General features: G+C 43.3%; 2 non-coding genes across 2 annotated transcripts; both read right to left on the reverse strand.

Moving 5' to 3' along the window:
• Positions 1-263: 263 nt before the first annotated feature.
• LOC127865367 (5.8S ribosomal RNA) lies at positions 264-417 on the reverse strand. Its single transcript, XR_008042621.1, has one exon. It is a non-coding gene; the product is annotated as a 5.8S ribosomal RNA (ribosomal RNA).
• Positions 418-920: 503 nt separating this feature from the next.
• Positions 921-2756, reverse strand: LOC127865327 (small subunit ribosomal RNA). Its single transcript, XR_008042589.1, has one exon. It is a non-coding gene; the product is annotated as a small subunit ribosomal RNA (ribosomal RNA).
• Positions 2757-14346: the final 11590 nt, after the last annotated feature.

Below are 14346 nucleotides of genomic sequence, written 5' to 3' on the forward strand. Positions count from 1 at the left end.
TGAAAGGTTGTACAGGTTTCGTGGCTGGGCAGCGTGCGCGAAGGTCGCCTTTCGGCTGCGGGAGACAAGAGGCCCATCGAGCCCTGTCGTCACGCCGCTTCGCGAGTGCACGCTAGCGCCGAGACCGCCACACGCTATGGTCTCGAGACGGACGGACCGGCTGCGAAAGCCAGTGCGACACGTCAGACCACGGCTTCGTGGTGTCCGAGTCCCCAGCTGCTGCGGGACTGCGAGGACACGGATCGCGCGGGAGTACGTTTAGCCGACCCTCGGACAGGCGAGGCCCCGGCAGATAGCCGGGGCCGCAATGTGCGTTCAAGATGTCGATGTTCAATGTGTCCTGCAATTCACATTAATTCACGCAGCTGGCTGCGCTCTTCATCGACGCACGAGCCGAGTGATCCACCGCATAGAGTTGTTTTTGTCTGCACATTGACGGGTCGACTCGCGGCCGCCGTGAGGCAGCCAGAGGCCCGCGCTTCGACGCCGTGCAGGGCGAGCGAAGACTTGCGTTCTAGGGTGACCAGCAGATGCTGGTCTAGACCGAGTGTTTGGTGAACAACGATCGGGGCAACAGCGACTCCACGTCGCCGCTCTTTGAACCTCGCGAGACAACCGAGCAAGCGGTCTCGCTGGCGTCGGGGTTGCGAGCCCCCCAGGTACCCCACAGTCCGGACGCTAAGGCGGATTCCACGTCCGTTCGCATTTTGCCCCGGCGTTTTCCAGCTTGTCGGAACACGCCGCCGCCATCAACGTGAGCTAGTATTGCGGGCGGCAGCCAGTACCTCGGCCGCACGCTCGACTTTGTCGGCTTCGTCGCCCCAGCGCAGGTCCCCGCGTTACTGGGACCGCGCTAGCGAGACTGGCCGGTGGTTTCGAGTACCATCGTTCGCCTGAGTATGCGAACACTAGGGTCTCGGTAATGATCCATCCGAAGGTTCACCTACGGATACCTTGTTACGACTTTTACGACCTCTACCCCGGTCAACTGCGCATCTTCTCGGCGCACCGAGAGCCGGCCGCGAAGCCGGCCCAAGGGTCCAGTCCGAAGAGCTCATTGACTGGAGCGATCGGTAGTAGCGACGGGCGGTGTGTACAAAGGGCAGGGACGTAATCAACGCGAGCTGATGACTCGCGCTTACTAGGAATTCCTCGTTCATGGGGAACAATTGCAAGCCCCAATCCCTGGCACGAATGGGGTTCAACTGATTTCCCGGCCCTCTCGGGCCAGGCAAGACGCACGCTGATCCATTCAGTGTAGCGCATGTGCGGCCCCGAACATCTAAGGGCATCACAGACCTTTTATTGCTCAATCTCGCATGGCTAAACGCCAGTCGTCCCTCTAAGAAGCTCTACGCGGGCGCAGCGGCAGACGCCCGAGCTATTTAGCAGGCCAGAGTCTCGTTCGTTATCGGAATTAACCAGACAGATCGCTCCACCAACTAAGAACGGCCATGCACCACCACCCACCGAATCAAGAAAGAGCTCTCAATCTGTCAATCCTCGCAGTGTCCGGGCCGGGTGAGGTTCCCCGTGTTGAGTCAAATTAAGCCACAGGCTCCACTCCTGGTGGTGCCCTTCCGTCAATTCCTTTAAGTTTCAGCTTTGCAACCATACTCCCCCCGGAACCCAGATACTTCGGTTTCCCGGGGTCTGCCGCAGGGTCAGGGTTTTGAGAAACCACCGCGGATCGACAGTTGGCATCGTTTATGGTCAGAACTACGACGGTATCTGATCGTCTTCGAGCCTCTGACTTTCGTTCTTGATTAATGAAAACATGCTTGGCAAATGCTTTCGCTGTCGTTCGTCTTGCGACGGTCCAAGAATTTCACCTCTAGCGCCGCAATACGGATGCCCCCGTCAGTCCCTATCAATCATTACCTCGCGCTCCGAGAGCCAACAGATAGAACCGAGGTCCTATTCCATTATTCCAAGCACAATTATACAGGCGACCAGGGCCTGCTCTAAGCACTCTAATTTCTTCAAAGTAAACGTGCCGACCGCCCGAGACACTCGGTCAAGAGCACCAGGGGACGGTGACGCCGGCCGGGAGGCCAGGACGAGCGGTGACCGCCGCGAGGCGTACCGCAAGCCTGTGCCCGAGATCCAACTACGAGCTTTTTAACTGCAGCAACTTTAATATACGCTATTGGAGCTGGAATTACCGCGGCTGCTGGCACCAGACTTGCCCTCCAATCGTTCCTCGCTCAAGGATCTAAAGTGTGCCCATTCCAATTGCGGGGCCTCGAAAGAGTCCCGCATTGTTACTTTTCGTCACTACCTCCCCGTGTCGGGATTGGGTAATTTGCGCGCCTGCTGCCTTCCTTGGATGTGGTAGCCGTGTCTAATGCTCCCTCTCCGGAACCGAACCCTGATTCCCCGTTACCCGTTATCACCATGGTAGGCATAGCACGTACCATCGACAGTTGATAGGGCAGACACTTGAAAGATACGTCGCCGGCGCGAGGCCGTGCGATCGGCACAAAGTTGTCCAGAGTCACCACGCGTTGCGGCCGCCTTGCGGCGACCGCGTTGGTCTGGGCTAACAAAAGCGCTCTTCCCCGCGAGGGTCGGAGCTTCGTTGCATGTATTAGCTCTAGAATTGCCACAGTTATCCAAGTAGGATTGTACGATCTAAGGAACCATAACTGATTTAATGAGCCATTCGCAGTCTCGCCGTGTGAAGGCGTGTACTTGGACATGCATGGCTTAGTCTTTGAGACAAGCATATGACTACTGGCAGGATCAACCAGATAGCTACTGTTGTACACGTACGCCTACGCACGCCCGCCTGCGAGAGCGGCAACTGCTCGCTTGCGCTCTCGCTCGGGCAGCGACGACGAAACGTGTTTCTGGGACTGGCGGCTAGCGTGCTAGTTCACCGGCTGCTGCTTCGGGCTTTCCGGCGTTGGTATGGCGGAACCGGCATCGGCATCGCGGGGAGTCCCCCGCGTTCGATTCGCCTACTACCGTGCGTGTCCACCTGCCGACCCTAGTCTGCCCTGGGCAGCAGCTGCGAGCCAGCGGCCAGCCGCTCTCGTTCGTCCCCTAGGGCGACTACGTTCGCGAGACCGTGTTCACGGCCTTACCCGCGCGAGTCGCCCGTGATATCGCTTTGCGAGCCTCTATCCGACTCTCTCGCACTGGGCTCGTCTCTGGCCGGCTAGGCTTCGTTCGGCAGCTGCGCGTTCTCGTTCCGCTGGGGGAACACGCGCGGCCTACCAGCCAGCCGACCGATTGCAGAGACGTTAGCCCAGGGGACGCTTCGAGCTCAAGCTGCGAGACGCGGCCGATTCATCGCAACCACTGCGAGCGAGCGCCCCCGTACTACGTTCGACTGGTCGCCGCCCGGCTTCGGTTGAAAGACCGCGCCGAGCTGGCAGGACACGTCAAGGCTCTCCGTATCGAGGGCACGGAAGCCGAGACCGACTGCGAGCGTCTCGGGACCGACTGCTAGTTCGTCCACTAGTCCCCGTTCGCGCCACCGAGGGCAGGCCTGTGGTATTTTTCCCGCTGGCCGGGTGTGAATGCGGCCGGGACCACTGCGAGCCGCTTCGGCGGCCGAGATTCTTGCCTTTTCCAAGCTGGCTGCTTCGCCGCTCCACGGGCAGGTGGCCCCCGCAGGGTAGGTGGTTCGCCGACCAGGCCTGGGTAGCTAGCTAGCGCCGTATTCTCGCCTCCTGCTTCGAGGCCGGACCGAGCGACTACGTAGGGGTTGGGTGGCCCTAGCAGACCTCGGTCCAAGAGCGCTGTCGCACGTACGAGACGAGGTCGTTCCCGCACGTTAGTGGGGTTTTTACCGACCAGGCCTGGGTAGCTAGCTAGCGCCGTATTGTAGCCTCCTGCTTCGAGGCCGGACCGAGCGACTACGTAGGGTTTGGGTGGCCCTAGCAGACCTCGGTCTAAGCGCGCTGCCGTACGAGACGAGGGAAGCGCCCGATGTCCCGCGACTGTCCGCTAATGCCTACGGGGAGACCACGTCTAGTGGGTAGGCCAGTCGCGAGAGTCAAAAAAAATTTTGTCTCCCAATAAATAGGAATGTTTTCGTCCTCAGCGGTACTCCATTTTACCTATTGTACCTTGCCAGCGGTACTATCGACCGTCTCGGAAGACCAAATCTCAGATCTCAGGTCGACGGCTTCGGGAAAATACGCAGAAAATTTTCACCGAACCGAAATCGGTCGAAAATTTCTATGTCCAAATAAGTCTCGGAACACGGGCACTCAGATTCTTCGCCGCCAGCTGCGGTAAAATACGCAGCGAATCTTGCGGGACACGAGGTCCCGCTAGTACCGTACGAGACCGCTAGCCGAGGCCGCTTTCCGATGCCCCGGCCGCGAGAGATGGTCCGCAAGGCCAGAGACACGGGAGGCCCGCTAGTCCCGTACGAGACCGCAAGCCGAGGCCGCCTTCCGAGACCCCGGCTCCGAGAGATGGTCCGCAAGGCCAGGGACACGGGAGGCCCGCTAGTCCCGTACGAGACCGCAAGCCGAGGCCGCCATCCGAGACCCCGGCCGCGAGAGATGGTCCGCAAGGCCAGGGACACGGGGTCCCGCTAGTCGAGACCGCCTTCCGAGACCCCCGCTGCGAGAGATGGTCCGCAAGGCCAGGGACACGGGAGGCCCGCTAGTCCCGTACGAGACCGCAAGCCGAGGCCGCCTTCCGAGACCCCGGCCGCGAGGGTTAGGGTTAGGGTTAGGGTTAGGGTTAGGGTTAGGGTTAGGGTTAGGGGTTAGGGTTAGGGTTAGGGTTAGGGTTAGGGTTAGGGTTAGGGTTAGGGTTAGGGTTAGGGGGTTAGGGTTAGGGTTAGGGTTAGGGTTAGGGTAAGGAAGGAACTGAGGTAAGTGGCGTTTTTTCCGAGGTTAGTGTCGTTTGAAGTGGGGTTATTGGCGCTCTATGTAGAGGTTAGTGGCGCTGTTCCGAGGTTAGTGGCGTTTTTCCCGAGTTAAGTGGCGCTATATATTGAGGTTTATGGCACTTGGCCGTTAACCTTATTAGGGGCTTTAGGGGGACGTATTTGGTAAAAATAGACATGGGGCGACTAGACCTAGTAGGTTTAATAGTTATCTCCCCTGACTTTTGAGTAGAAAAAAAAATTATGGTGTTTTTTCTGTTTTAACCTAGGCCTTTGGGTTATCTTTTATTTTTGGGGATATAGGTCACTTTAGGGCGTAGGTTACACGAAATTAATGTCCTAAAAACGAAAAAAGGGGAGATAATTTAAGGGGAGATAATATAACAGAGTTATATAAGTTAAAATAATAGAGCCAATAACCTCAATTTCATTGGGCAAAGCATAGGGTTTTGAACTAGCAGGAACTAGGTCATGAAATTGCCTATTTTAATAGATCTATGTATTGTCTATACGAATAACACAAAGTTTAAGCTGTAACTGTTTTTTTGTGGGTGTTGGAGCACTCCAAAATAGGCTATACTAAGTGGCAAATCACCAAACGGAAATACAAGTAAAGAATACCAAAAAGTGAGTAATTTTACATGAAATCAGCACGAAAATCACGAATCCGTTAGAATTTTTTGGATATCTTGAGCCGTTAAATAGTTATGGGGCTGCCCACTTAGCCCTTATGGTTAGCCTATTTAAGCCTATACAATTGGGTTAGGGTTAAAGTTAAGTGGCAGTCTATGTATATTTACCACGCTGACCAAGAATCCGTTTGAATTTTGGAGATATCTTTATCCGTAAAAAAGTTATAATGTATATTTTAGAGCGCCACTAACGTAAAGGGGTGGCTATGGGTTAAACCGTAATAACTTTTGAACGAGAGCTTTGTTTTTAAAACGGATTTCAGATTCGGAATCAGCGACAAACACACCATAAATAATCAGCAATTAATTTTGACATTTGGAGAAAAAATGGTTTTTTGAAAAAAAAATTAACAAGGCAATACCCTTGGTAGATTTTTTTGGCCCAAATTACTTTTTCTCTAAATGTAACAATTGAGTGTTCTATTTCATATGAAATCACCACGCTACGCCCGAATCCGTTGTATTTTTTCAGATATCTTGAGCCGTTAAAAAGTTAGGGAGCTAAAAGATCATCTACTCTATATAAAATCACCAAGCTTTGTTTTTTTTGCAAAATCGTCTAAGTCCACAACCCTAGGGTTTAGGGTTAGGGACTTATATATTTTTTACCCCACAAAACTTTTTTACTAAATCGTCTAAGTCCACAACCCTAGGGTTTAGGGTTAGGGACTTATATATTTTTTACCCCACAAAACTTTTTTACTAAATCGTCTAAGTCCACAACCCTAGGGTTTAGGGTTAGGGTTAGCTTTGCAAAATCTACTAAGTCCACAACCCTAGGGTTTAGGGTTAGGGACTTATATATTTTTTACCCCACAAAACTTTTTTACTAAATCGTCTAAGTCCACAACCCTAGGGTTTAGGGTTAGGGTTAGCTTTGCAAAATCTACTAAGTCCACAACCCTAGGGTTTAGGGTTAGGGACTTATATATTTTTTACCCCACAAAACTTTTTTACTAAATCGTCTAAGTCCACAACCCTAGGGTTTAGGGTTAGGGTTAGCTTTGCAAAATCTACTAAGTCCACAACCCTAGGGTTTAGGGTTAGGGACTTATATATTTTTTACCCCACAAAACTTTTTTACTAAATCGTCTAAGTCCACAACCCTAGGGTTTAGGGTTAGGGTTAGCTTTGCAAAATCTACTAAGTCCACAACCCTAGGGTTTAGGGTTAGGGACTTATATATTTTTTACCCCACAAAACTTTTTTACTAAATCGTCTAAGTCCACAACCCTAGGGTTTAGGGTTAGGGTTAGCTTTGCAAAATCTACTAAGTCCACAACCCTAGGGTTTAGGGTTAGGGACTTATATATTTTTTACCCCACAAAACTTTTTTACTAAATGTAACACTTGAGTTTGTTTTTCTATATGAAATCACCACGCTAAACACGAATACGTTTGAACATTTGAGATATATTGAACAGTTGAAACGTTAGAGAGCTAAAAAGTAATCTTTTTTAACCCTATGTATATTATAGACTCGATCATAAGTCGATTTTGAGGCAAACCAAATGTTCTCTAAATGTAATAATTGAGTGTGTGTGTGTTATTTTATATGAAATCACCACGCTAAACACGAATACGTTTGAATATTTGAGATATATTGAACTGTTGAAACGTTCGAGAGCTAAAAAGTAATCTTTTTTTAACACTATGTATATTATATACTCGATCATAAGTCGATATTTAGGCAAACCAAATGTTCTCTGAATGTAATAATTGAGTGTGTGTGTTATTTTATATGAAATCACCACGCTAAACACGAATACGTTTGAATATTTGAGATATATTGAACTGTTGAAACGTTAGAGAGCTAAAAAGTAATCAATTTTTAACCCTATATATACTTTACACTCGATCATAAGTCGATTTTTAGGCAAACCAAATGTTCTCTAAATGTAATAATTGAGTGTTTTATTTTATATGAAATCACCACGCTATGCACAAATCCAACAAATACGTTTGAATATTTGAGATATATTGAACTGTTGAAACGTTAGAGAGCTAAAAAGTAATCTTTTTTAACCCTATGTATATTATATACTCGATCATAAGTCGATTTTTAGGCAAACCAAATGTTCTCTAAATGTAATAATTGAGTGTGTTATTTTATATGAAATCACCACGCTATGCACAAATCCGTTTGAATTTTTGAGATATCTTTATCCGTTCAAAAGTTATGGATGTTTAAAGTCATCTTTTTCCATATATATATTATAGAGGGCCACTAACGTAAAGGGGTGGCTATTCGTTATGCCTTAATAACTTTTGAACGAGAGCTTTGTTTTTAAAACGGATTTCAGATTCGGAATCAGCGACAAACACACCATAAATAATCAGCAATTAATTTTGACACTTGGAGAAAAAAGGGTTTTTTGAAAAAAAAATCTACCAAGGCAATACCCTTGGTAGATTTTTTTGGCCCAAATTACTTTTTCTCTAAATGTAACAATTGAGTGTTCTATTCTATATGAAATCACAACGCTACGCCCGAATCCGTTGAATTTTTTAAGATATCTTGAGCCGTTCAAAAGTTATAGAAGTTTAAAGTGATATTTTCTTATATGCAAAATCTTCTAAGTCCAAACCCTAGGGTTAGGGTTAGGGTTATGCCGTTATAACTTTTGAATGGCTGCTTTGTTTTTAAAACGGACTTCAGATTCGTAATCAGCGACAAAACATACATAAAACACCATTTCATAGTTGCATTGAAAGAAAAATAGTTTTTTTTTTGCAAAATCGGCTAAGTTTTGTAACCCTATGGAATGGACTTAGTAGATTTTTAGCCATAGAGCGCCACTAACGAAGGGGGTGGCTATGAGATATGCCGTAATAATTTTTGAATGGCTGCTTTGTTTTTAAAACGGATTACAGATTCGTAATCAGCGACATAAATACCATAAAGAAACACCATGCAATTGTTACATTTGAAAAAAAAAAATTTTTGGCAAAATCGGCTAAGTCCTGTAACCCTATGGAATGGACTTAGTAAATTTTTAGCCATAGAGCGCCACTAACGTAAAGGGGTGGCTATGAGTTATGCCGTAATAATTTTTGAATGGCTGCTTTGTTTTTAAAACGGATTTCAGATTCGTAATCAGCGACAAAACATACATAAAACACCATTTCATAGTTGCATTGAAAGAAAAATATTTTTTTTTTGCAAAATCGGCTAAGTCCTGTAACCCTATGGCATGGACTTAGTAGATTTTTAGCCATAGAGCGCCACTAACGTAAAGGGGTGGCTATGAGTTATGCCGTAATAATTTTTGAATGGCTGCTTTGTTTTTCAAACGGATTTCAGATTCGTAATCAGCGACATAAATACCATAAAGAAACACCATGAAATTGTTACATTTGAAGAAAAATTATTTTTTGGCAAAATCTACCAAGTCTAATACCTTGGAAGATTTTTATCCAAACCAATTTTTCTCTAAATGTAACAATAAAGTGTGTTATTTTATATGCAATCACCATGCTATTCACGAATCCGTTTGAATTTTTGAGGTATCTTGATCCGTTCAAAAGTTTTAGACGTGTAAAGTGATATTTTCTCATATGCAAAATCTTCTAAGTCCAAACCCTAGGGTTAGGGTTAGGGTTATGCCGTAATAATTTTTGAATGGCTGCTTTGTTTTTAAAACGGACTTCAGATTCGTAATCAGCGACAAAACATACATAAAACACCATTTCATAGTTGCATTGAAAGAAAAATTGTTTTTTTTTTGCAAAATCGTCTAAGTCCTGTAACCCTATGGCATGGACTTAGTAGATTTTTAGCCATAGAGCGCCACTAACGTAAAGGGGTGGCTATGAGTTATGCCGTAATAATTTTTGAATGGCTGCTTTGTTTTTAAAACGGATTTCAGATTCGTAATCAGCGACAAAACATACATAAAACACCATTTCATAGTTGCATTGAAAGAAAAATATATTTTTTTGCAAAATCGGCTAAGTCCTGTAACCCTATGGCATGGACTTAGTAGATTTTTAGCCATAGAGCGCCACTAACGTAAAGGGGTGGCAATGAGTTATGCCGTAATAATTTTTGAATGGCTGCTTTGTTTTTAAAACGGATTTCAGATTCGTAATCAGCGACATAAATACCATAAAGAAACACCATGAAATTGTTACATTTGAAGAAAAATTATTTTTTGGCAAAATCTACCAAGTCTAATACCTTGGAAGATTTTTATCCAAACCACTTTTTCTCTAAATGTAACAATTAAGTGTGTTATTTTATATGCAATCACCATGCTATTCACGAATCCGTTTGAATTTTTGAGGTATCTTGATCCGTTCAAAAGTTTTAGACGTGTAAAGTGATATTTTCTCATATGCAAAATCTTCTAAGTCCAAACCCTAGGGTTAGGGTTAGGGTTATGCCGTAATAATTTTTGAATGGCTGCTTTGTTTTTAAAACGGACTTCAGATTCGTAATCAGCGACAAAACATACATAAAACACCATTTCATAGTTGCATTGAAAGAAAAATTGTTTTTTTTTTGCAAAATCGTCTAAGTCCTGTAACCCTATGGCATGGACTTAGTAGATTTTTAGCCATAGAGCGCCACTAACGTAAAGGGGTGGCTATGAGTTATGCCGTAATAATTTTTGAATGGCTGCTTTGTTTTTAAAACGGATTTCAGATTCGTAATCAGCGACAAAACATACATAAAACACCATTTCATAGTTGCATTGAAAGAAAAATATATTTTTTTGCAAAATCGGCTAAGTCCTGTAACCCTATGGCATGGACTTAGTAGATTTTTAGCCATAGAGCGCCACTAACGTAAAGGGGTGGCAATGAGTTATGCCGTAATAATTTTTGAATGGCTGCTTTGTTTTTAAAACGGATTTCAGATTCGTAATCAGCGACATAAATACCATAAAGAAACACCATGAAATTGTTACATTTGAAGAAAAATTATTTTTTGGCAAAATCTACCAAGTCTAATACCTTCGAAGATTTTTATCCAAACCACTTTTTCTCTAAATGTAACAATTAAGTGTGTTATTTTATAGGCAATCACCATGCTATTCACGAATCCGTTTGAATTTTTGAGGTATCTTGATCCGTTCAAAAGTTATAGACGTGTAAAGTGATATTTTCTCATATGCAAAATCTTCTAAGTCCAAACCCTAGGGTTAGGGTTAGGGTTATGCCGTTATAACTTTTGAATGGCTGCTTTGTTTTTAAAACGGACTTCAGATTCGTAATCAGCGACAAAACATACATAAAACACCATTTCATAGTTGCATTGAAAGAAAAATATTTTTTTTTTGCAAAATCGGCTAAGTCCTGTAACCCTATGGCATGGACTTAGTAGATTTTTAGCCATAGAGCGCCACTAACGTAAAGGGGTGGCTATGAGTTATGCCGTAATAATTTTTGAATGGCTGCTTTGTTTTTAAAACGGATTTCAGATTCGTAATCAGCGACATAAATACCATAAAGAAACACCATGAAATTGTTACATTTGAAGAAAAATTATTTTTTGGCAAAATCTACCAAGTCTAATACCTTGGAAGATTTTTATCCAAACCACTTTTTCTCTAAATGTAACAATTAAGTGTGTTATTTTATAGGCAATCACCATGCTATTCACGAATCCGTTTGAATTTTTGAGGTATCTTGATCCGTTCAAAAGTTATAGACGTGTTAAGTGATATTTTCTCATATGCAAAATCTTCTAAGTCCAAACCCTAGGGTTAGGGTTAGGGTTATGCCGTAATAATTTTTGAATGGCTGCTTTGTTTTTAAAACGGACTTCAGATTCGTAATCAGCGACAAAACATACATAAAACACCATTTCATAGTTGCATTGAAAGAAAAATTGTTTTTTTTTGCAAAATCGTCTAAGTCCTGTAACCCTATGGCATGGACTTAGTAGATTTTTAGCCATAGAGCGCCACTAACGTAAAGGGGTGGCTATGAGTTATGCCGTAATAATTTTTGAATGGCTGCTTTGTTTTTAAAACGGATTTCAGATTCGTAATCAGCGACAAAACATACATAAAACACCATTTCATAGTTGCATTGAAAGAAAAATATTTTTTTTTGCAAAATCGGCTAAGTCCTGTAACCCTATGGCATGGACTTAGTAGATTTTTAGCCATAGAGCGCCACTAACGTAAAGGGGTGGCTATGAGTTATACCGTAATAATTTTTGAATGGCTGCTTTGTTTTTAAAACGGATTTCAGATTCGTAATCAGCGACATAAATACCATAAAGAAACACCATGAAATTGTTACATTTGAAGAAAAATTACTTTTTGGCAAAATCGGCTAAGTCCTGTAACCCTATGGAATGGACTTAGTAAATTTTTAGCCATAGAGCGCCACTAACGTAAAGGGGTGGCTATGAGTTATGCCGTTATAACTTTTAAATGACTGCTTTATTTTTAAAACGGATTTCAGATTCGTAATCAGCGACAAAAATACCATAAAGAAACACCATGTAATTGTTACATTTGAAGAAAAAAATATTTTTTGGCAAAATCTACCAAGTCTAATACCTTGGAAGATTTTTAGCAAAACCACTTTTTCTCTAAATGTAACAATTGAGTGTGTTATTTTATATGCATTTAACACGCTTGTTACGAATCTGTTTGAATTTTTGAGATATCTTGATCCGTTCAAAAGTTATGGTAGTTTAAAGTAATCTTTTCCCATATGTAATATAGAGAGCGCCACTAACGTAAAGGGGGGCCATGGGTAGACCCTATAGTGATGGGTAAGAGTGCGCTTATCTATATGAAATTATCACGCTAAGACAGAATCCGTTTGAATTTTTTAGATATCTTTATTCATTCAAAAGTTATGGAGGTTTAATTATAGAGGGCCACTAACGTAAAGGGGTGGCTATGGGTATACCGTAATAACTTTTGAATGGCTGCTTTGTTTTTCAAACGGATTTCAGATTCGGAAGCAGCGACGAAACCCTCATAAATAAACTTCATTTTGTAGAATAAAAGTAGACTTTTTCAAATTTTAGATTTTTACGAAAACCCCTTTGTCTCTAAATGTAACAATTGAGTGTGATATTGTATATATAATTACACGCTACGCACGAATCCGTTTGAATTTTTGAGATATCTTGATCCGTTCAAAAGTTATGGAGTTTTAAAACATATTTTCATTTTTAGGCCAAAATAGCCACTTAAGAAGGCACTTTACGCGCGTATTTACCCTCCCTAAACCCCGGACTCACCAAGGGGCTATCCCCCGGGCCAACATCTTGCTAAATATACCAAAGATTCTAGGTGTAAACATTATATTTATAGAAAAAACCATTATAATATGGGGACAAAAATGAGAAAACGCCCGGGGGTAGGTCTATTTGACCCCCTATAGCGTACCCTCGGGCCACAATTTAGGTCAAAGTTTTAATTGGATCAGGTCCGGCATAAAAAGATCTTTAATTTTGCCAAGTTTCAAGATTATAAGTCCAGAAATGGCCGACTTTGGTAACTTTAAACCTTTAAAACAGCAACACACACACACAAATCTCATTTTAGTTGAGGGTTCCTCTGTTTGACACGCCCTTTCCCTGCACCCAAGGGTCACATCACCGCAAGTGTGGTATCCTTAGGTTTGGGGAACATATATCTTTCCATATATACGAGAATATTGCATTAAATATCACGTTTAGTAATTTTAAGAATTTTTTTATCAAGAAAAAGATGTGAAAAAAGCCCAAAAAAGGTTTATCAGTTCCCTACTGAACACCATATGTGATTTCTTTAAAAAAAATTTTAAATCCTGCCTCATTTTTCAAGTCCTTTCCAACGATATATATGGTTACACGGTACTCTGTCGCTAAATAGTGCCTACTAGTACCCTATTTTCTCACATTTTGTGTAATCTACGAGGTTTACCCACTTTGACACAGTCTATTTTTACCATGCGGTACACCTGTACCCCTAATGCGCACATTAATGTGTCCGTAAGACTTTAAACTACAATAAAAATATAGGTTTGACACACGTAAGACTATCCAAACAAAAAATATTAATCCATAACCAGACTACTAATAATAATTTTAGGCCCAAAAAGCCATTTAAAAACGCATGTGACGCGTTTATTTACCCTCCCTGACCCCCGGGATTACCCTCGGGCTGACCCCCGGTCCAGCTTCTTCCTGAATATACCTTACATTCTAGGTTAAAACATGATAAATATAGTGAAGTACTTTGTAAATTGATGAAAAATAACTAAAAAACCCCGAGGGTAAGGCACTTTGACCCCCCTCAGCGTACCCACGGGTCAATATTTAGGTCAAAGTTTTTAGTTAGTCAGGTTGGGCATAAAAAGATCTATAATTGTGCCAAGTTTCAAGACTCTAAGTGCAAATATAGCAGACTTTGGTCACTTTAAAGCTTGAAAAGAGCGAAAAAACACCAAAAATAGCATTGAGGTTGAGGGGTCATGGGTTTGACACGGCCGTTCTCTGCACCCCAGGGTCACCCGACCGTAAATTTGGTACCGTTTTGTTTGGAAAAGGTAGATCTATCCATAGATACCCGAATCAACCATGAAAAACTATGTTAAATAATTTTAATAATGCTAAAACTAAAAAGTTAGGGTTAAAAAAAGCCAAAAAAAGGTTTATCAGCTCGCTACGAAACCCCATTTGATATTTCTTAATTTTTTTTTCAAAATCCTGCCTGATTTTTTAAGACCTTTCCAACGATATATATGGTTACACGGTACTCTGTCGCTAAATAGTGCCTAGGGGTACACTATTTTCTCACTTTTAGTGGTAAAAAACGCAAACATACAGTCCCCGGATTAGGG

Source organism: Dreissena polymorpha, chromosome 1 (genome assembly GCF_020536995.1).
Source record: "Dreissena polymorpha isolate Duluth1 chromosome 1, UMN_Dpol_1.0, whole genome shotgun sequence".
Classification (NCBI taxonomy): domain Eukaryota; kingdom Metazoa; phylum Mollusca; class Bivalvia; order Myida; family Dreissenidae; genus Dreissena; species Dreissena polymorpha.